This window comes from Marmota monax, unplaced genomic scaffold (genome assembly GCF_021218885.2).
Source record: "Marmota monax isolate L192 unplaced genomic scaffold, Marmota_monax_Labrador192_F-V1.1 WCK01_AAM20220418_F8-fsc00005, whole genome shotgun sequence".
In the NCBI taxonomy this organism is placed as follows: Eukaryota; Metazoa; Chordata; class Mammalia; order Rodentia; family Sciuridae; genus Marmota; species Marmota monax.
In genome coordinates, this window is record NW_026692254.1 from 19,860,938 (window position 1) to 19,883,883 (window position 22,946).

The 22,946-nt window shown below is 36.7% G+C and overlaps 1 long non-coding RNA gene across 1 annotated transcript in view; it reads left to right on the forward strand.

The window, feature by feature from the left end:
• Positions 1-21,754, forward strand: part of LOC124089351 (uncharacterized) — a 77,139-nt gene extending 55,385 nt beyond the window's left edge. Inside the window, exons 4-5 of the long non-coding RNA XR_006850716.2 lie at positions 12,578-12,675; positions 21,680-21,754. This is a non-coding gene — a long non-coding RNA (uncharacterized LOC124089351). The remainder of the gene's footprint in view (positions 1-12,577; positions 12,676-21,679) is intronic.
• The last annotated feature ends 1,192 nt before the right edge of the window (positions 21,755-22,946 follow it).

A 22,946-nucleotide genomic window follows, 5' to 3' on the forward strand; every position in this document is an offset into this window, starting at 1 on the left:
TCTCCCTCTTCCCTTGTGGTACTATTTCCTAACTGAAATATTTTTCTAATATATAATTTGAATTGTTGTCTCATGGATTCATCAGAAAATCATGAGTTCTAAAATGCCTTAAGCAACATTTGTGTGTGTGTGTGTGTGTGTGTTTTAAGTGGGAGAATTCAAAGACTCTCTCAAAAGCCTAGGTTCTCAATGAGTAAAAATGCCCCCATAAAAGTATAATGGTCAATTAAAAATAAAATCAAGAAATATTGCTCTCTCTTGAACTCTACCCATAAGAAGCAATGCAGATCTAATTTAGAACATGCTACAGTGATAAAAATTCAGCATACGAAGGGGGATAGGTAAACTTCTAATGGGCACTAAAAACCCCAAAGGAGATCCACTCTTTAAACTTCCATGATTGGACCATCTGGTGTTCTCAAGAGCATCTTAGTTTTGTTAAGCACCAACAGCTGGAAATGAAGTATAACCAGATCTCTTTACACAGGACCCACATACAGTAATACCCTGAAGACTGAAGTGTCCAGCGCCCTTCCCAAGCTAAGCATCAGAAATCTTGTCAAATACAAATACACTCTTTAGTATTCCACGCTCATCTTGGATACAATTCTATAGCAACATCATTGTTTTTGATAAATGCAAATTATAATGTCTCATTGTAAGATAAAACAAAAGGTAAAACCAATAGGAACATTTTTCCAATGGGGGCTCCTTCTCTGGTTGGCTTAAACATGGAAACTTTAAATGCAGGATTTCTTCTGAGATTTTTAGTGATCATTAGGAGTTGCCTCTTCCCCATTTGCATGCTGGATTCCTATCTTTGTGACATGCTTCAAATAAGATCCTTGTAATTTCTCATGGGAGGACTTTAGGAGAAAATAACATGTTTTGATTTTACATATTAGTTAACGATTATGATTATGTTTTATGGCACATTTTTATTCTTTAGGATGTAGGCATTCAGGGGAGTCCTTGAATTGTTTCATATTAAGAAAATGTGAATGCTGGTAGGAAACTGTTCCTATTATTGGTAGTCTATTCTCCTAAAGCAAGTGAATCCCATGAGTAAATATGTTGCCTAGTGGCTATTATTCATTGGGAGAAAAAGAGACACTAAAAAAATAATAATAACATATACTGTCATGGTGGCATTCATGGACTAATTTGGCAGCAATGTAATGCAGAAGGTAGAAGGGAAGAAGAGCTTGAGAGAGCCAAGTGCTGGGGATGCAGTGATGATGAGGACCTGAAGGACCCATGGTGTATATTCTCTACAGAGAGAGACAGATAATGTGAAAATTGAAAGATAAATAAAAGAATCCAAGTTGTCAGGAAGTCAACAAAAGATTGCAGTAGAGCATTATAACAAGAAGAGAGGGAAGGAGGTGAATGCTCCAAATAGGTAAATAATAATAATAAAAAGAAATACTTTAGTAAGTTAAACTGAAATGCAACTGATGAGAAGCACCTAGCCAAAGAAGGCATGGAGGGGGAACATTGTGATTGTCATGTGCATACAAGGTCATGAGGCAGGAAGAACCTGGAGGAAGCTCTTGAGAAATTGAGAGAAGTCCTTGTGCTTATAGCCCAGGAAGAAAAAAACAGTGGCTAGAGAATGGGAGGGATATATAGTTGTCTGGGCCTACAGAGGAGATTGGACAGGTCCTGGTCATGGAGGGGGAAAGAAAGGACCTAAGACAGACACACAGGTACATGGCTTAAGCAGAGGACTGTATAAAATGGAGAAGCCAGGAGGGGGCTGGGGTAGGCACTAGATATAGTGTGTGGGGCACAGGAGTGGGAAGAAGCCAGACGTCCTGTGTGGACCTGTCCGTTTATTCCAAACATAATGTAGAGAGATATCCTACATTTCCTTCATGGACTTTCTTCCCCCTCTTTCTCTCCTGCATTCATTGCACAATAGGGATTAGAGGAAACAATAACGGGATTCATTAGCATCCTGCAGGTGGGTGTGAGGACACAGATAAATAAAACAATAACCAAAGACTGGGGAAAACTGTGGAAAAGATCCCAAAACAAGGAGGAGACAGCCACTCTCTGCCCATAGATTGAAAGGATTCCTTGAAATATAAATAATAATATCAATAATAATAATGATAATAATAATAATAATAATAATAAAATTAAGAAGTTATATGGATATTGTAAAGTATAGATACTTTTTCAGGTTGAGAAGAGATGGGAATTTAAATAACTGGAAGGATAACAGGGAAAAGACAAACAGACACAGGGAGCCAATCAGAGCAAGTGAGAGAGACAGAGAGAGAGGAGAGCCAATTTGGACAAATGAGAGAAGATCCAGTAAGGACAAGCAGAGTAGCTCTGAGTGGCCAAGGCACAGACCACCCTCAAGAGAAGGTGCAGATTATTGAGGAAGTTTGAATGCCATGTTTAGCAGTTTGGTTTTAATCCTGACAGCAAAGGTCATCATGATGCGACCCTTAGGACTAACACCCTAGCAAAACCAGGTGGGAAGTATATGGGCAACATTCACCCTTCAATAGCCTGCTTTCAGATGCCAACACCTGAAAATCATAAGGATAATCCCAAAAGCCATAATATGAACTCCCAGGGATAGTGGGCCTGCAGTTCCTTCTAGAACTTACCATAGCTATATGAGGATGAGTGAAGAAAGAAATAGAATGGCTATTTTATAAGTCAATGATAAACCTTGGGTTGGAAAAGACTTTTGGCTCCTATTTTCACCTATCATGTCTCACACTCTGGTTTGGCACTTTGGGCTCTCAAAAATAAATAGGCAAAGCACTTCATGGACCTTTATCTCCAGACTAAACCTGCTAACAGTGTCCTAGATTATAGATGATGAATGTGCACTTTGCAAGCCGTCACGCTCACATTCTTCGAATATAAAATACTGCCACTTGTTATAAACTAAAATAAGCATTTACAGTTTCCTGAAAATTTTTGAAAGTGCATCAGCAATTATATTTGAATTATAAAGTCAGCTAAAAATTCGAGGCCAGAGTGAATTCCAAGGCTGATCCATGGCAGCACATTCAAATCCAGAGGCTGCAGCTGTCCAAGCAGGGAAAGAATAGTTCTTTAAGAGGACAAATTGAGCAAGCTGTTGACAACGACCTCATGATTGAGTATTGTTCTGAGATTAGTTTAAAGAGAAAAAGAAAAGATTCCTCAAACCCTGAATCATTTATTAGCTTAGGATACGACTGATACAGTTCCCAGCCCAGAAACAGAAGTTCAAATTCTGACGCCCTGGGACGTCTGCTGTCAAGCAGAGTTCAGTGCCAACACCAGTGGATCCATGGAAGGAACGAGATGAATTCCATTTTTACTTCGAATTTCAAGGGGGATTACTTCAAAAAGGAAAGAAAAAACATGCTGAGGCAAAGAAACTGAAATCAATACACCCATGGTGACGGATTCAATTGGAATAAGAAGAAAGTTCATTGGTATATCAACAAAAAATTCCCTTGCTTTAAGATGATATTTTGAGAGCATCAATCTTATGGACTACTCATACAGCCATAGAACTACACTTGGGTTGCTTTATCCAGGAGAAATGATAGATTCGTCTCGCTATGAGTTATCACCCGGCTCCTCTTTTGATCCATGACAAACTCAGGCAATACAGAGTTCTGTCTTACAGTAGCAAAGAAAAGAATGTAATTCTGATGGAGAGAGACATAGTTGGTGTTATTATCATTACTATTGAAATGAATCAAAGTCTTAATTAAAACAGATATTTGGTATTTTATTCTCAAACTTTGATTTGGAATTCTAAGCAACTCTAACAGTGACTCATACAAAGAATATTGATTTGACCAATAAATGTCCCTGATTCTGCTTGAAAAACTATGTTAGTCTGTTTTAATTGGTAAAAACTTACCTTATGAAGAAGTTATAACCTCATCCTTCCCACTGGCCCATGGAAATTGTATCTAGCCCTCAAATAGATTCCAGTTATCTTGACAGGAGGTCAGAGACAAATTTAAAGAGTCTATATCCATTTGCTAAGCTCTGAGCACTTGTTCCTACCTTGTACAGGTTGTCAAAATCTATCAAGAAGTTAAGGCTTGCATATAAAAATTGCAACTGTTTTTGCATGTTTTTCTTTCATAACTTTTTAAAAAAATTAATGAAAGAGTTTCTTTAAGCACAGGACTAATTTGGAGGATTTGAAAAACCACATACCTACCAGCCTTTCATAAGTGGGCACACCTCTGCATAAGCCTTCCTGGTATGTGGCATGGGTACTCTGATTCCCAGATGATGGGGTAACTCTTGTTCACATTAATTTTGGAGGTAACTGGGGCAATGTTTGGTGAAAGCCCTGTAAAATAGGTCACCTACTACAAGTGTAAGAAGAGAAGTTAGTCAAAGGGTAGCCAGGAGCAAGAACATATCACAATTCTGAGAGAAGAGGATTTAGTGATTGTTACACAAGGAAACTGTGTCCAAAGACCCTTTCAGAGGGCTTAAGAAAGGAGTCTTTGTTGGTGGGAGTGATTGGATCTGCCTCTGTTGCCTTCTTTTACACATCCCTGTATCCTGTGACACACCAAGCACGCCGTTTAGAGAGGTGAACGTCATGTGATACAGCTTAATAGAAACAAAGACATAAGGTTGGTGTTCTGTTCCCCATTTCTGCCCTACTTGGTGTATTACACTTTAAACACTGCCATGCACCCTCTCCTGGGCTCAGCTAATGCCAGGCAAAGTCACATGACCTGGAAAGGGTCCTCAGGACCTGCTTCAATCTGTGTCTGTTATTTTTATTAAACTAATCACTCTGTTACCCCATTTTCACTTTTATTACCTGACTTAACTGTTTCTCAGAAGACATCTGACCTCAGGAAGTAGATGTGTTTTAATCTCGTGTGCCGTCTTTTAGTGAAAAATCATTTTGAAAATTGCCTTCAAATTGAATTGTGTCAATGTTTGTTCTCCAAAGTTTATTTTTAAAATGGAGCATAATTTTCTTTTTGAAACCAAGTTTAGAAATATGTACACTTTGAACATAGGTGTTTTATTTGGCAGGGGGCATTATATCATTATGTTCCTGGTTTCCATGCTCATTTTAGGCAATGATTAAGGTCATGATTTAACCCTTTTAGGGGAGACATAGAACTCTACATTATGAGAGTAATGCTTAAGAGCTCATATTTATGTAACCTCTCAGATACTTTAAAATTACTATTTTGTGCAATTTCCTTCCCATAGATAGTCCCTTCACCTGGTTGGAATACAGAGCCTACACTTTGATTGTTGTGACTTTTCAATTAAATCCAGTAGTAGATCCATTTCTCAGGTGACAGGGCTTAGGGATACAGAGCTGCAGGACCTGTCCAAAATCAGGTAGCCAACTGTGTCAGAAATATATCTATATCTATATCTATATCTATATCTATATCTATATCTATATCTGTATCTATCTATCTATATATATATATATATATCTCAGGTTACAACTTAGTCTCAACAATGAAAAAAATTAATTAAAATACAAGCGTGGTCAAACAATTTTCCAAAGGAGAACACTTTATTATAAAATGTTCAGCATCAATTCAGTATAGCAGCAGTGTAGTGGCTCTCAACTGGGCACAATTTTGCCCTCAGGGACAATATTTTCAATTGTTACAACCAAGGGAGGGGGAAGGTCCTACTGGCATATCATGGGTAGATGCCATGGATGCTGATAAACATCTCACCAGGCACAGGATAGACCCAAAACAAACATCATCTGGCCCAAAAGTCAAAAAACGCTATAGATGTTAAAGGCTGTATTGGTTCACTGTGATAGTATATTTGCATTAATAAATAAATAAAATGAAGAAAAATTTTTAAAAAGCACAAGATGAAAAGTGGGATCATTCAGAAGAATAAGGCAATTGCTGCTTTACAGTGTTCATTAAAATTCAGGCAATCACTCAACTGGAATCCAGGATAACTAATTTTAAGACCATTTCAGAAGCAATTAACTGTTTATAATAGTTCAGCAAGGGGCACTTCCTGTGGGTTTATTATTTGATGGAGGTTCCAGAGTGAGAGTGACACAGGACATACTTGCCCTGTATCAGAAAATTCTGCTCTGATGACAAATGTCCTAGGAATGTGAGTTTTGTTCCTTCCCAATCCTCAGGCAGATGTTTTGTAAGGAAGTCTGGGATCTGCTGCAATACAGCTGAGCCACGGAGCACCACTGCTTCATGTTGGGTTGATCATGAGAATTTTTCTTCCCTCTGAATCATCCCTTTCTTCTACAGATTGGGAACACTTATAAGAGATAAAAGAAGGGCTTAGTCCCAAAGCCCTCTAAATGTTTGGACTTTTTAAGGAAGGTCAAAAAGGACACCAATTAAAGGCAGTTATGGACTAAATTCAAAATGTTCATATTTTTATTTCATTCCAGTAAAAATCTCTCTCCAAAAAATTCGGTCCCATGAAGGAATGAAGGAATGATAGCTATTTTATTTTCTCTCATAAATGTTGGCAATACTTCACTCCTACATGTCTGAGGTTGTTTGCCAAGTACTTTGATATTTGTGAATGTAGCTATAAGGCTTAAAACAAGAGCAATGATAACTCATGCTAATTATTCAGCTTGTGTATTAATGCTTGACAAGAGCAAGAAGAACTTTGTCTTCCTTGATCATGGTTGTAAAACTTAAGAAACCCAACAGGAAGTAGAAGATCTGTGTTCTTCAAAGTGAAATTTCCAATTCACAGAGCTTGCATCTAAATCATCAGGATCACTCTGTAGATGAGGTGCTCACCTTTGCTGACTTCCTGGTCTATTCAGAACCTGGTCAATCTGGGTCTGGCTTATCCCTCCTACCAGGACTGAGGTTCTTCCCCTTTTCAGTATTGGCAGTGAGTCTGAAATAGGATGAAAATCATCATCCAGCGCCTGGTTTATGCACTTCCTCAATATACAAGATAAAATTTGAACAATTCAAACATTTCTGTAAGTCAAGATGTTCTTGCTAGGTCTCAACAGAAGTTTTGGTACAAATACAGGCCTGGGCATCATGCTGAATGCCTGGAAGTTCTGATGAAATGTGAGGTCTTGTAATAAACTGAATATTAATGAAATTATCTGGACTTTACCAAGAAATGATTTTGGTTTAAGGATGGGGAGTAAAATAACCAAGTGGCTTATATTTCATTCAATGTCTAAGTCCCTAAGAAGTGGGTCTGGCATAACAAGTCAATACCTTCTCTTCGGTTCATACCTTGGAAGACAGAAATTTCCTTTGAAAAAACCAAATGGCAGAGTCTAGAGAAGGAAATGACATGAGGCTGACCATTTGGACAGGCAGCAAAGATCTTAGGAGAAGTTGCCAAAAACACTTGGGATAGCAGCTCCCTCTCTGCAAGTCAGGTTTCCCACTAAGCTGTTCACATTAGCCACATGTTTACCTTCTGCCTTCACTCAGCCCAGACTTTTCAGAGGGGTCCAGGCTGAGGACTCACTTTGCTCTGTGAAGGATTTGGATGTCTTGGTCAGATCTAGGCAAGACTCAGACATCAGATTGACTAGCCTTCCCTCTTGCCTGAGGCCCTGGGATCAATCCCCAACACTGCAAAAACAAACAAACAAAAAAACAAACCTCTACTCTGTCAGAAAATAAGCCCCATATTGTAAATCCTCCATAACTGATTTTCTTTAAAAGAGGTTACATTCAACTTGATGGGCAGGCAGTTGATATTCAGCTCAGTTCTACCTTCTAATGAATTTGTGCCAAAATTCAGAATATAATATTATAGCATCTACAAAAGAATAAAATAAAGTTCAGAAAGAAAACGAGCAATGTAGGACTCTGCTCCTTAAGTTTCATTCTTCACAGAAATACAGACTGCATAATACTATGACACAAATACCTGCCACTAATTCCATCCACCTGTGACAGTGTTCAGATGACAATATTAACAGATGTGTTTGTTGGAATTTGGCTCATTCTCCCTCACCTTAAGATGTTGTTAATGGGATGATTTCTACTTTATTTTCTAGAATGAATTGTCCCCCCTTAGTTAATCTTGAAAAAAGTGTTAAGGATAGGTTTTGGAATTTCATCAAAATTCCCAAATGATAATTTTTGCTCTCAATTTTCTCCTCCTCAAAGGCATTTAACCTAGCAACGAATGAGCAAATATATAGGATGACTTGAGATTGATAATTTCCATCTCTATGTCTTATTCAGAAGTAATAAACAAAATTAGCAGGAAAATAATAGAAAAGTTAAAGAAAAAATTTAATGGCCAAATTTCTGGTTAATTTTCAGTTCTGAAGGGGAATTCAGTTCTGAAGGGGAATTCAGTTTTGTCAGTGGAATCTTTTGAATCCAGTGCTCATTTAATCTCCACAAGGAAGGTAATATCATGAGGTACAAATGAGGCAACAGAAAGCTAGTACAATCGGGAACCAGGTCATTTTCTCCTGAAAAACTGAACTCTCGGCTTTTCACACTGCTGTGCAAGAGCTGGGTCCATGTGCTGTAAGGTCATGTGTCATCTTGCTTCTGGGTATCCCTCTTGGAAGGAATCCTCTGTGCATCTTACCTGCCTCTTAGCAGAAGCAGCTCTGTGCAGAGACAGGACTTCCTGTGAGTAATTTCATTTTTCCATATGAACGGCAGTCAGCTGGATCCAGGTCCAGGAAGGGACCAGGAGCTCTGCATTCCTATTAACTCCTCAGGTGATGTAAGAGCTGCTGAGCCAGGAAGATGAACCACACCTTAATCAGCAATAACTATTTAAAGAGCAATGAGTTGAAGTTCCAGGATAGGATTTTAGGATAAGAGGCCAAAAGGACTGACCCTTTTCAAAGATTAAACTTGGCTCCCCTAAGGAAATTCCTCCAGTGAATTGTGCAACCATTTGCAAAATGCTGCAGGGACTAAACTAGTACACCCTTCTGGTTGCTGTTTATTTCACCAGTGGGCTTGGGGTTCTCTGCCCATACACAGGTCCATGGAAGAACACAGCTGTTTTGTTTGAACAGACTGGTTTCAAAGTTTGAGCTTGCACACAAAGGGCTTATCACCAACACCAGCCTTTCTCTGACAGTTGTTTTCTTTCCCAGACCCAGGGCTCTGGTCGGAGGAAGGGAAAGGCTTGCTGAAGAAAGAAGCAGGGTATCAGCAAGCTGCAATAGATGCCTGAAGATCTGAGAACTCTCTCACACACGCCCATGCACACACCCAATTGGATCCTTGCACATGATTAATTATAGAATAATGGGTTGTATAAATCTATCATTTTTGTGCCTAAAAGCTGGTGTAGAAGCAGGAACTAAATTACTGCCTATAATAAAATAGGGAATTTCTATAAATTGTTAGGACAGATTTTAAAGTCCTTCAGAAAAGGCTGCTTGTGGGAAGGTGTGTTCTTGATTGAACAAACCTGTATCCCAGCAGCGTGAGGTTGGCCACATGAAATCTGTGCGAGGTATGTGAGTGCCACATCTAGCAGAACTGATAAAAATCAGGGTCGTTGTCAGCTGTATAAATTGAGAGGAAGAGGCGCCTTCAGCGACTTCCTTTGGGGAAGGCTGGTTTTGCGCTGGTGAACTGCTCCCCCTGGTGGATCTGGAATTGCCGTGTTTGCGACTCTGTCCTGTAGGAAACAAACAGGCTCTGGAGAGAACTGGGCAGTTTTTGGTACAGAGACATATCTTTTAGGGGAAAAAAAAAAAAAAAAAAAAACTTCCGGGCACCAAAAAATATATTGAACATCAGGTTCGGCCCCTGAATAATTCTGATCATGGACCTCCTGCAGATTAACAGAGAGTTTGTCTTTTTTACATCGTCCTGTGTGTTCTCATTTATTATGGTTGTTTAGACATCGTGGCTCTGTATTGATTTGAGAGGTGTGAAAAACTCTTTAAGTTCTGTAGTTTATTTTATTCCCCTTTAAAAGTAATTCCGGACATTTCTAAGGGGAAAACGACTCACAAAGGGGAGTGCATTTTGTTGTGAAATCATTTGTTTCCCTCACTTCCTGTCTACTTTGGACTCCTCTCTCTCTGAAGTGGTCATGTTGACTGTGGGTAATTTATGCTTAGATCCTTGGTTCTACATATCTGCTCCAAGATAAAGACCAGTTTTATGATTTTCGGAGGGCCAAATTTATATCTTCATTATATATTTTAGTGCCAACGTAAATTATTTGTGTTCTTGTTTTCATTAGAGATATTTTCTGTGCACCCTGCCATGCACACGGAGAGGAGATTGTACAGGTCAGGCAGAGATGAAAATCTATGGCAACTCTCTCACTCTTTCGAACATTCTGCAAGGAGTCACATTGCAGCCTCAGTCCAAACAGTTTATAAGCTAAATAAGGAGGTATTTTAAATATTTATTTAACAAGACATATTTTAAATAACCTACATATGTAAATAGAGCGTTCTTAGCCTGTACATTATTGCCAGGTCGATTCTCATGTTCTGATATATAATTAATTACCGGTTTATTCCTCTGTAAACCTAAGCAGGGAATAATTCAGCGATGCCAGGTCACTGATGTCAGCAAAATTGTAATACCCTCCTGTCAGTGGGATCTGTGAAAGAGAAATTGAGATTGTAAAATCTGTGGTGGTGGGTGCCAATTGTGTCCAAAAGACAAGTTCCTATCTCCATTTTAGTTGCTTTCTCCCAATGTCTTGACTTTTACTCTGTGCTACTTTGGTGGGCTTAGAATGCACATTTTCTAAGTTTAAAACAAACTCAGAAACAAGGATAAGTGTGATCTATGTATTTTACAAAGTAGTCACCTAAAGTAGATGTATGTCATGTACATTGTAAATAGCACTGTTATGTGTAGAAATAATAAAAGCACAGATACCGATCATTTTGGGTCATTGAAAATGTAAATGTTTTATGCATACTCCGTGAATATTTTTAATGCTTAAGCAAAATCTATGCACTCATTTTAAATTTTCTGAAAGGAAAACATAGACATACATATTTTCTTTTCCATTAGAAATGGGCTTAGTCTTAAATATTTCAGCTGAAAACTTCTAAGGAATGTAAGTTCTAAACTTCAAAGTTGTCATGAACGAAGAGAACTCAGAAAGAAAAAGTAAACCCAAAATTGTGTCTTGTCCTCTTACACTTAATTTCTGATGATATGAAATAAGGTGATTTTTGGTCAGGCTCTGTAGTTCTACAAATGTGTTTCTTCTACACATAATGCATGTAGTTTGCCAAGAGCCCAACTCAAAGTTTTAATTCCTAACACTGTGAACAAGCTCATCAACTGGGTTCTGACCAAGGGCTTATTGATATCAATTACCCTGGTCCATATCCAAATCATTTAGAAAATTTAGTGTGGAAAATCATTTAAAATGATTGTTTCATGCTGTCATGACTACCAACTCTTTAGTTAACTAACATTTTCCTTATCACCCGACTTTTCGCCACATTTTAAAATGTTCCAAGTCTGACTTGGAATGGATCTTTTGCTATCCTCCATGTGGAAGAAACACTAAAACTTTGAGAAAATTAATAGTGTCAACAACAATAACAGCAAAAGGTAGATGAATGATCACTGGAAGCATTTTTAGATATAGAATCTGTTTATTAATATATTATTCCAGAGTTTAAACTATGTGCCATTTCTCTAGTGAATGTGTCTAGTAAGATGTAAATTTGTCATAACAGCTTTTGAACAGAGCACTGTCATGAAGCTAGTGGAAGAGACAAATTAAAGATTACAATTGACTGATATATCTGTCCTACACATTCACTCTCTGACTAGCCTTAGGAGGTGGTGGCTGTGGGGATGATTTCAGTTTACAGAAAGAAGGGATTAAGAAATCACATTTAAAGAATTTGAGAGAAATCTTTAGATTTGCTCTAAGACATTTTTTTAAAAATGCAGTGTTGAATCCTCCTATCATATGGGAAAAATAATTCTCTCCTAAAGATAAATGCTGACAAAAAGAAAATCATTATAATCTTTTCATTAAATATTTTTTTAATTATTTATTTAATTTAATTTAATTTAATTATTTAAATAATTATTTATCTGTCTAAGACAGATAAAATGTTGGAAATGTATATAAAATGCACATAAGAATACCTGGAAATGGGAAGAAAAGATGGCTCACTGACTAGGAATCCAGAGACACAAGGCCAAACAACAAGGAGGGTTTTCTGATTTTCCACTTTGGCTCATATGCTCAGACTTGGAGCTCAAGGATCCAAACATAATAGTGGGTATAGACAAGAAAGACTCTCCGCTCCAAAGCTGACTCTGTCATTCTAGCCAAAGGCTCAGAAATGGAGCAACCTAGCAAGGGAGAAAAAAAATGTAGAAAACCATGGTTCTACTGCAGCCAAGCATCACAAAACCAAAAAAATGATTTCAGATGGGACTGAATGAGGAGCAGGGTCTTTCATTCTTTACCAGTACTAGAGACCCCCAACTTAGACGTGCCATTGGAGGCCATGCAAGGAGCAGTTAGACACCCCTATCCTCCTGCAAAGGGAAGTATTAGTGAAGGTCTAGCTGGGAGCTGGAACTCCCATTCTGGCTCAGTAATATTGACCATCTTCTCTCTTTGGTACCAACAGAAGCTGAGTAAAGAAACTAGACTTCTGCCCTGGCAGTGATGGGAAAGAATCCTCCTTCTTCTGCCAAATGGTACAAGAGGAAAACAGCTGAAAATAAGGTAAAAACCAGCTCAGTTTCATAATATAATATCCAAATGTCCAGATTTCTATAGAAACATCATGCCAAGAACAGGAGACAGCTCAAACTCAATGAAACTATATATATATATATATATATATATATATATATATATATATATATATATATATATTTCAACATCTGTAGGTGACAGATGTTAGAATTATCTAACAAGGATTTTGAAGCATCCAACACAAAAGTGATACAATGAGCAATCACAAACATCTTGAAACTAATGAAATAGAAAAGAAGTGCACTGAGGTGGGATGCAAGGTGCTCTACCACTGAGTCATATCCCCAGTTCTGCCATGTTTTATTTTGTATTTTGAGACAGGGTCTTACTAAGTTGCTGAGGCTGGCCTTGAACTGCGATCCTCCTGCCTCAGCATCCCCATTAGCTAGGATTAGAAGTGTGTGCCACATAGACCTATTAAAGTCAAACTTTTGAGAATCAAAGACGAAAACCAAAAATTCAACCCAGGTATCTTTCAAAAGGTAAATGGTTAAACAGATTGTGATAGGTTCATATCAATAAAACAACTGTCTATTGATACATGCAACAATCTAGATAAATTTCCAGAGCATTATAGAAGGTACTAAAACTAATTTAAAAATGTTACATAGTACATGATTCCATTGATATAACATTATTAATAGGACAACATTATAGAATGGATGTCAAATTATGGGTTGAAATTGAGTAAGAGGGAGGAAACTGGTGTTAGCTCTAAGAGAAAAATAAGAAGAATCATTGTGGAGATAGAAAAAAATTCTTATTATAATCATCAATTTCAGTATCTGGTTTATTACTATGATTCTGCAAGATGTTAGCACTGGGAGAAAATGGATAAAGGGGCATTATTTCTTACAACTACATGTAAATCAACAATAATCTAAAAATTAAATTTTAATTTAAAACAAGCCCTGCAAGGCTTATAATCTAAAAATTAAATAATTTTGAGTGTCACATGAATCTTATGCAACCTTAGACAAGCATTCAGTCACTCTGAATCTACTTCCTTGCCATTTAAAGGGCATCATGATACCTGCCCTGTGTATTTCACCATCTGTTATCAGGATGAAAGGAAAATGAAATAATGATTAGGAGTGTGCTTGGTAACTCCTCAAGCACTGCAGGAAAAAGAAATAAACATTGATAAACACTGTGTGCTGGCCTCTAAGCCATACTAAATGTGCTTTCTACTTTATATCTACATGGTTGTATTTTATATGAAACTTAAAAACATGGCTCCTGTACCTAAATGGCAGAACACATGATATTTAAGGAGAACCACTAAAGAGAGATCCTTATCTGTCACCAAGTTCAGGGTCTATAGGAACTCCTGTCAAAATCCCTGACATTCAACACTCTGAAACTCCAGATAGCATCTCAGTCTTCTGCCTTTAACATGCTAAGCCAAACCTCCCATCTCAGTCCCTTACCTTCCTTAACCTTGCATTCTGCACTCAGCTCAAGGTGTTGAGCTGCCACCAACACGCAGCCTCCCTTGCTTTGCAATCTTTCTTTGTATCCCTTGCTTTCTGGAGGAGAATCAGGGTATGGGACTTGCTTCTTTGTCTCTGTATGACAGACACCTCCCTGATAATGTGCCTCTAGGACTGGGAAGACAAGAGTTTGCAGCACACACACACACACACACACCCTATATAACTGCTCATGTATATCTAAATGTGTATATATATATATATATACATATATATATATATATATATATATATACACATTTATATTACATTATTTATATATATATATATATATATAGACAAAAATAAATTAACATACACATATATTTTATAAATAGATGATATTTCATTTATTTTCATCATTTTATAATTGAGGAAATATTAGTAAACTACAGAGTACATACAAATCTGTTAATTTCAAATACTTAGAAAAAATTTAAGTATCAAACAAATCAAAACTCCATTGTATAATTGTATACATTTTTCTTTCTTTTTTTTTTTTTTGTGTGTGTGGCAGTACTGGACTAGAACCCAGATTGTTGTACCAGTTAGGCATGTGCTGTACTACTGAGTTTTATTCCCAGCCCACTGTTTATTTTTTATTTTATTTTATTTTTTGGTTTCTGCCATGAAACTCTACTAAATGAACATCCATTTATTGGTTTATTTAATCATTTGTTTAGGCATTACTTTGTTAGTTTCATCAGTATTCAACAATAACCTATCACCCATTTATTGCTATGCTAGATCCCAATAATAAGACTATTAAGAAATATAATCCAGAGAGAGCCACATGGAACCAATAGGAATGTTGGTCAAGATGACAATACATGAGTGTGTCATGGGAGCCCAGAGAGGGAAGCCACTCAACTTCAGAACCATCAGTTTACCTAGACAGGGTGGCACACTCAGATGCCTGCAGGGGGTCAGGCATATCACAAACTCCAGTGAAGGAGAGTAGAAGGAATTGCTCTGATCAAGTCTATTCAATAAATATAAAGAAGTGGATCATTCACACAGTTATATATTCTATATCTTTTGGGGAGTAGGGACATTATCCCAAGGAATGATAAATTGTAAGTTCTACCTTCGACATTTAGCAGACAACTGACCATCTGTCATCATGCCCAGTAAAACCCTCTCAGTACAAAGTCCCCAATGTCTCCTCAACACAAATAATAACATCCTGTTTCATCTTCCTTCTTCCTCTCTTGTCCTCCACAGTCCTCTCCATCCAGAGCAAGGCTGAATGTGTCAGTAAGGTTGTGCAATATCTGTACATAGTGACATCCTTTGTCATTCAGTTGAAACTAAAGTCTTTATGTTGGTTTAAAACCCGATCTCCTGGCTAAATATTATTATATCTTCAAGATTACTTTTTAAAAATGTCAATGGCTGCCTCTGTGCTGGAAAATTCTCTGGGTTGATAGTGGAATAGGCAACAGGAAATAACCCAGGAGAGAGAAGGAGGCCTTGTGGAAAATGAAGACCTAAGATGTTTTTCCTTAAGATGAGCCTTAGCCATTTGAAACAGGAGACTTTTACACCAGGTTTACAATTTAGAAGAACTAACCTTGCTGAAGTTTGGAAGATGTGTTAGTCCAAAGTAGAGTTAAGGAAATGCAAATATATATGAAGCTACTTTTGTAACACTAATGAGAAGAATCTGAGCAAAGATAAGCATTCCAAACCAAAGCATGAAAATAAATGATCACTGAGCATCACCGGGTGTGTTTCATCTTATTTAGTAGCTGACATGACTGTACATAAGCTTTTATAATCCACTCCTGCTCTCTTGCAAAATGGAGAATAGAATCTCACTTTTGTCTTTGAGATTTGTTCTTTGAGAAAACAAATATAAATTAAAGTGGTCTTCAAAAATGCAAAGGTAATAGATTTCTGGAAACTAGAAAGAGATCGCTGCAGCCCATCTTATGTCCCTACATTTCTAGCATACTGTCCCCATATGTAATCTGGTGTCTCTTCACTTTCAACCTTACTTCATGGGCCATTCTGAACATTTATTATCTCCTTGTGAAAAAGGGCTATCTATCATCAGTTCTAAATCTCTTCTAATTTCTATGTATGATCCATTGTCCTGTAATCTGTTTATATCTGAAAATAGAACAAAGGTATGATCTCAACACAACCTCTGGTGATTAATTTTATTACTTTTTTTTTCCAACTGAACAGACACATAATAAATAAGAAAAGCTTTAATCTGTGAAAGAACCCTCAAATAGACCCTTCAACCTTTTATAATGCATGCTAACCCAGAATGAAGCAAAGCCCCCTCCTTCACACTTTCAGCCCAATAGTCTTTTGGTTGAAGAAGTAAATCTAATTAAAGTAGCAGGGGATACTGAAGCTGTTTTGTGAGTTAGAGAAGCTGCCTCTGCGTATCTTTCACTACTGATTGGGCTCACAAGATGGAAAATTCTGTAGACTGCTAGGTAAAGTGCTCTCAATGTTGCTGGAACATCTGCTTTTTTTTGTGTAAAATCTCTTCCACAGGGTGATCGAAGATTTTTATTCTAATTGAATTCGTAGTTAATTCCAGATAAAGAAGAGATTCTTTTTTTTTTTTTTTTTTTTTTTTGCTGATGCTGCTTAAATCAGGGGTCTCAGGCCCACTGCTCCAAGCCCAATTAATTTTCTCAAAATTAATCAAAAGAAGTGGTGAGTGGTTGGCTCAATGAGCCTCTATTTGTTGATATTTTTTAGGACAGAAGGGAAATTTTAGATGCATTTGATTCTTGGTTTGGTCTTTCAAATCCTGCATGATCAAGATTGAAGGGCAGCCTCCTGTTTCTGAAATGCAATGTTTCTAACTCAGTAAACAAGGACACAGATGGGTCTTGGTTTGAAGATGGCTTAAACACCCTCCTTATGAATGTGTACCTGGGTTAATTGATCATAACGAATATGTTTATGACCCTAAACCATCTCAAGGAAACTAAAGAGTCTTATGCCTTCCAATATTTATTGCAACATTTACTAAGCAAATTAACAAATGGATGAACAAAAGAAAGGCTAAAATATAAAGCATATGGTTCTCCAAGTGTCCTTGACATTTCACCTGCTTGATTCTCTTTTGCTTATGACAATGGCCTTTGGGAAACCACTGTTTCCATGAGCTCGGTTTTAGATGTTATGAAGTAAGGAAAAACTATTAAATTATAATCACTTTCTTTTCCAATCAACCTTGATAAGCGAAAGAACCACTCTATCTTCTCCCTGCTACAAAATTTTATTTGGGACTCTAAAACAGAAACTAAACTGAGAACCTTGAACTACAAGACAGATAAGAAGCAAATTTGTGACCTTCACAGCTAATCAGGTGGTTAAAATCTATCCCTGTTTCCTTCCAGGGTCACTTAATAGAAAAATTCCCATTTTCCTAGGCTATGGATAAAGATAAAGAGCTCTGCTTTCCTCCCAGAAGTCAAGTAGAGATGTCCATCAAAAACCATGGGCAATAGACCTTCCTGTATGTAATCTTTGCATTTTCAAAAGTGCTGAAATTTATTAATCCTTGCTAAATTTTGACATTTCTAATCACATTTAGACCCAAAGCAAAAATTTTAACTCTTGGTCCTTGAGCGTTCTACCCTGATCTTCCAGCTGAGTTAGTTGTCTGAGGTCTGGACTCCTTAATTTCCAGCATACATTTTTATCTGTCATTGAAATCTTTAAAAATTTCTTGCAACTTTTATAAACACACTCTCTCTCCAGCTGTCTACTGTTTATCAAGCTAGTCAAGGTCAGAATATGACCATTTTTTTAAATGTATAATACTCAGTAAATTATTTTTAATTATTGAGTTCAAATAGTTACATTAGATTTAATGGGAAAAATGCATTTCTGTTATTTAGCCAGTGTTGCAAGTCATCATATCCAATAATGAGAAATGTTGGCTATGTTAGTTCAAACTAAATAAGAAAAGAAAGAGCTGTCTTCAACTAAGAGCAGATTGTTTCCAATTTGTCTCTATTATAAATAATAGAGTGGTATGGTGGTCCACTCCTATAATTCCAGCAATTTGGGAAACTAAAGGAGGAAGATAATAAGTTCAAGATCTACCTCAGCAACTTAGTGAGATCCTGTCTCAAAAAGAAAAAGGACTTGGGATATGATACAATGGTAGATAGCCTCTGGGTTCAATCCAAAATATTGAAAAATACATAAATAAATACATGAATAAACAAATAAATAAGAAATAAATAGTAATGCAATGAACATTCATAGAAATAAATTTTTAAAAGTGTCTCTGTTTATACCTAGAATGGCCATTTCATGGAAATGAAAAACTAGTCCAACGAAGCATACACACCTCACTTTTGTATATTCTCATTAATGTTGCCTATTATAATTAAGTATATTAATAATTAAGAACAAAGTAGCCTTTCTAATTTTGTTTTAGTTTTATACAAACACACACACACACACACACACTTCACTCATTTTGGGAAGGATTATTGGCCCCAATTCTTCATTTTATCTGTATCCATACTCTGCTTTGTAACTTTATAGTATATTCTTACAAAAAGTGAGTTATATATCCCTATTCTTGACTTTATTCTTTGTAATGTGTTCTTTAGCCAACTGAAAGTTGGACATGTAATGTACTAGGGAATTGTAATGAGACTTTGTGGCTGATCATATCTTATTGTATTTATGCAATCTTCAGAAAAAGTGCATGCCCACTGGTCTCAGGAAAATGAGGCACAGGATAAGTACAGATGCCCCAGCCACAGCAAAATGAGGCTAAATGTCATAGTTTATGGGGAAAATTGTGAGAAATAAAGAAAGAAAATAGTAAATGTTTATAAAGACTTACTTTTACACACCATTGAAATCTGATGTTATTTGGTACACAGCAGTAGCTGACTGATTCTAGATACACCGAATATGGGCCTGTTTTGGAAAATTAAAAAGGTAGCAACATTGTATTCGTGAAGCTTATATTGCATTGAGGGGGGAAAAGTATATATAAAAACATGATGTATATCTCCAGGGTCAAGTAGTCATTTGATTTGAAGAAAAATAAAACAATAAAAATTAGAAATTGTCATGAAATTGAATATTTATATTTCTTTTCTGAAAGTCACCCATCAATATGCTTTATACATTTTTCTTTACAGTTTTATGTAAAGAGAATTTACTTATTTGTAATTTTTTTCCTGTGTTACTTATATATATCTTTATATTACATCTCGGCACATATTGACTATTTAAGTGTTGCAAATAATCCCTTGATTTCATTAGTATTTCTGCTAAAAGTAAATTCTTTAAATTAAAATAATATTATGTTTATTTCTGTCTGCATATTCAGAAAAAAATTATATTTTAATTTACATTTAACCGTAATTGTCAATGATTTCTTTTAGTGTATAATGAGAGAAAGAGACCTACCTCTATTTCCACCCTTACCAAGGGTGCTTAATTAATCACATGTTTCTCAGTTGATGTGTCAGGGGACATGATACTTTTATTGCTGAATAACACGTAACCAGAAATATTCTGCTTAACAATACCAAAGGGCATTGAGGCATACGTATAAAATTATTTTTGATGAAAAAATCAGATAATATATATGCTTTGGTTTGGATATGATTTAGTGTCCCACAAGGGTTCATGTCCTGATATTTAATCCCGTTGGTGAGATATTTAGGGAGCAGAATCTTAATCTGACTGTGGTGTTTAAAGAAGGAACCTTTGTGAGTTCACTAAGATTAGATAAGGTCATCAGGATGGAGGCCTCACGATTGAATTCTGGTGACTTTATAAGAAAAGGAAGAGAAACCACAAGCAACATACCCTTCTGGCCCTTGTCTCTTGCTATGCAATGCCCTGTATCTCAGAACTCTGCCAAGAAGAAGCCACCCCCAGATGCATCCTTCTTACCTTGGACCTCCAGCACCATGAGCCAAAATAAACTCCTTTTTTAATAAGTTAGCCTGTCCAATGTATTTTGTTATTGTGATGGAAAACAAAGTAATGCAACATATGACATAAGATAATATCCTACTTTCTATAAAATCAATTTACATATTCAAACATGAAGATGAGAAAGAAATTTTAAAAAATTCATAATAAACTTAACTGAGTGATTGAAAGACACATGAGTAATTTTTATTTCTTCTTTATTGCTTTTTTTCTATGCTTTCTAAATGATTTTTACAAATAATATTTCTATAATCCGGACAAAATTTATAAGTCAATTATTTTAAAAAAGGCAAAAATAAAACGTCAATAACTTCAAATGTTCTACTAATCAGAATTCCAAATTTATTTACTTATTTGTATTTTAAATAAAACAGCAAATAATTACATAATTTTTATTAATCAAATAAGGTATCATTCAGTTTGCAAAAAAAATAAAATAACTTAAATTCCCTTCCCTTCTTCCTGTAGAAAGTCATTTACCAACTGCCTTGTTACTATTCTTAGGAAAAGGAACTATCTTTTTGTTTTAAGTGTAAATAATTTCTTATATTGCAGGAATAAGGCAGGACTAAAAGCAGCTGCTACGGTGCAGTGACACCCTTTGCTTAGAGAAATAAATTGAAATGGTGTTTCTATCCCCTCAGCCTCACTGAAAGGCTGTCTGTGGATGCAGAGAAAATGTCTGAACTAGGGGAGAAGTGGTGCTCCGTAGTTTCTGAGGACCCACAGTGCTCTAGTTGAACAGTTCTATAAGAGATCTAGACATGGCATGGAGCAGCCAGCTAGTCAGTAGACTGGGTGGCTGCTTTGGGGGGAAGGGGATGCAGCCTGAAAAAGAAAATGTTTACAAAGTGGTTGCTAAGCTTTGAATGTCTCTTCCAAAACTCATGAATGAATTCATGCCATAATCATGAGGGTAGGTTAGTTATCTAAGAGTGGGTTCTTGATACAAATGATAAATGTGGCCTGATTTTTCTCTCTGTTGTATGTGTGCCTTTGCCTTTTCTTCTTCTGCCATGGGATGAGTTGCTCAAAAATCAAAACGAGGCTTATTTTAAGTAATATTCCAGCGCTGATATGGTGAACACCACTCACTAATATTTTTTTTGGAATCTCTTGCTATGAATTGAAATACAAGTGGACAAATTGGTACAGATTAAAGATGACTAACTTTTTTTTAAAAAAATCTCATTCCAGTGGGATGCAGTGATACACACCTATAACCCCAGTGACTCAGGAGGCTGAGGCAGGAGAATCACAAATTCAAACTCAGCCTCAGAAACTTAGTGAAGTCCTAAGAACTTAGAAAGAAAGATCCTATCTTAACATTTTAAAATAAAAGGGCTGGGGATATGGCTCACTGATTTAGTGCCTCTGATCTGAGTTCAATCCTAGTGCAAAAAAAAAAAAAAAATCACATTCCTTTAGTTTATTTTCTAAATTCTACTTTAAGTTGTAGGGGAAAGCAAAATCCCTGTTATCTTGAATCCCTCATGACACATTCTGCATGAAATATATTAGAAATTTGTAATTGATTATCAATTTTTTAGATGGAGAGAGCCCACCCTCACACACCTGCAGTCCACTTGGATAACTGGAAGCATCCCTCCCTTCCCTTTGATGTGGTAAGTTCTTTAAACCCCTGAGTGATTTAGAGACCATTCTGGGGAAAAAAATCTCTCCTTGAATCAGAAAACAGAGTTTGTGTTTCTTAACATCCACTGGCTCCCTAGATGTAAGGAGGAGTGACCTCAAGAACAACAAATACAACAACTGGTTTCTAAACAGGAAGGAATCAAGTAAGAATTTACAAACACTTTCTTCATAAAACCAGACGGTGACTGATCACCGACATTTTCCAAATGAGACATCAGTAGGGGCAAGCTACTGGGAATAGATAATCTAGCACTGCCTGAATTCAGGGTAACATCAAATTAACAGAAATGCAGGGCAGTTAAAAATCCTGGTAGTCATCACTTAATCCCTACAGATATCTATTCCTTTAAGGGGCTTTGCTTTTGTTATTTTTGACTTGCAAAAAGAAAGTTGGTGTTTTTCTTCTGAAATAATTAAAGGGAAAGGAAGTCTAAATAGAGACTGAGTGACATCCAATATTCCCTAATACCCTCTTGTTGCTTTAGGTGATTGGTATGCTTAATTAAGGAGGGTCCCAGGTCTATCATGGACCAGGGCCTGACCTGAGGGCTGCAAGGAGTGAGCTGTAACCTGAGCAAGCCCAGGTGTGTGCCTGCAGGTCACACTCTGGGAAACATGTGGCCCCAGTAAGCCTGGCCATGCCTTTAACCATTTCAGGTCTTTCTCAAATGTCCATATTCTCTGCTTAGAGGATGTCAGCATGCTTTCCCCTAGATTAAGATTTTCAAGTTGGAAAAGGAAGTGCATAAGGTCAAGAGACCCAGTGAAGGCCAGGGAGTCCAAGAAAGCAAAGGACAGACTGCCTTTCTAGCTTCTGGTTCTGCTCTGTAAGTCACAGGACAGTGCTGCATATCAGTGCTGCTCTCAGTCCCCACAAAAATGCGAATTTAAAATTTTTTAAGAAGTTCCTCCTTTAGAACATTGCTCTACTCAATTTCCCCATCCCTTCCTCTCTTTCTTCTTTCTATCCCTCTTTCCTTCCATTATTTCTTTCTTGTGGATGGATGAGGGAGGCACCAAAACCCTTTAAATGCACAGCCTTAGGGGGAAAATAAAATGTTTTCCTTACCAAAAGAATCCTATGGTCAATTATTATAAGATATAATATTCCTAGGAAAATAAATATGAAAAATGAATTCTCTTACCTGATGTTAACAGAAA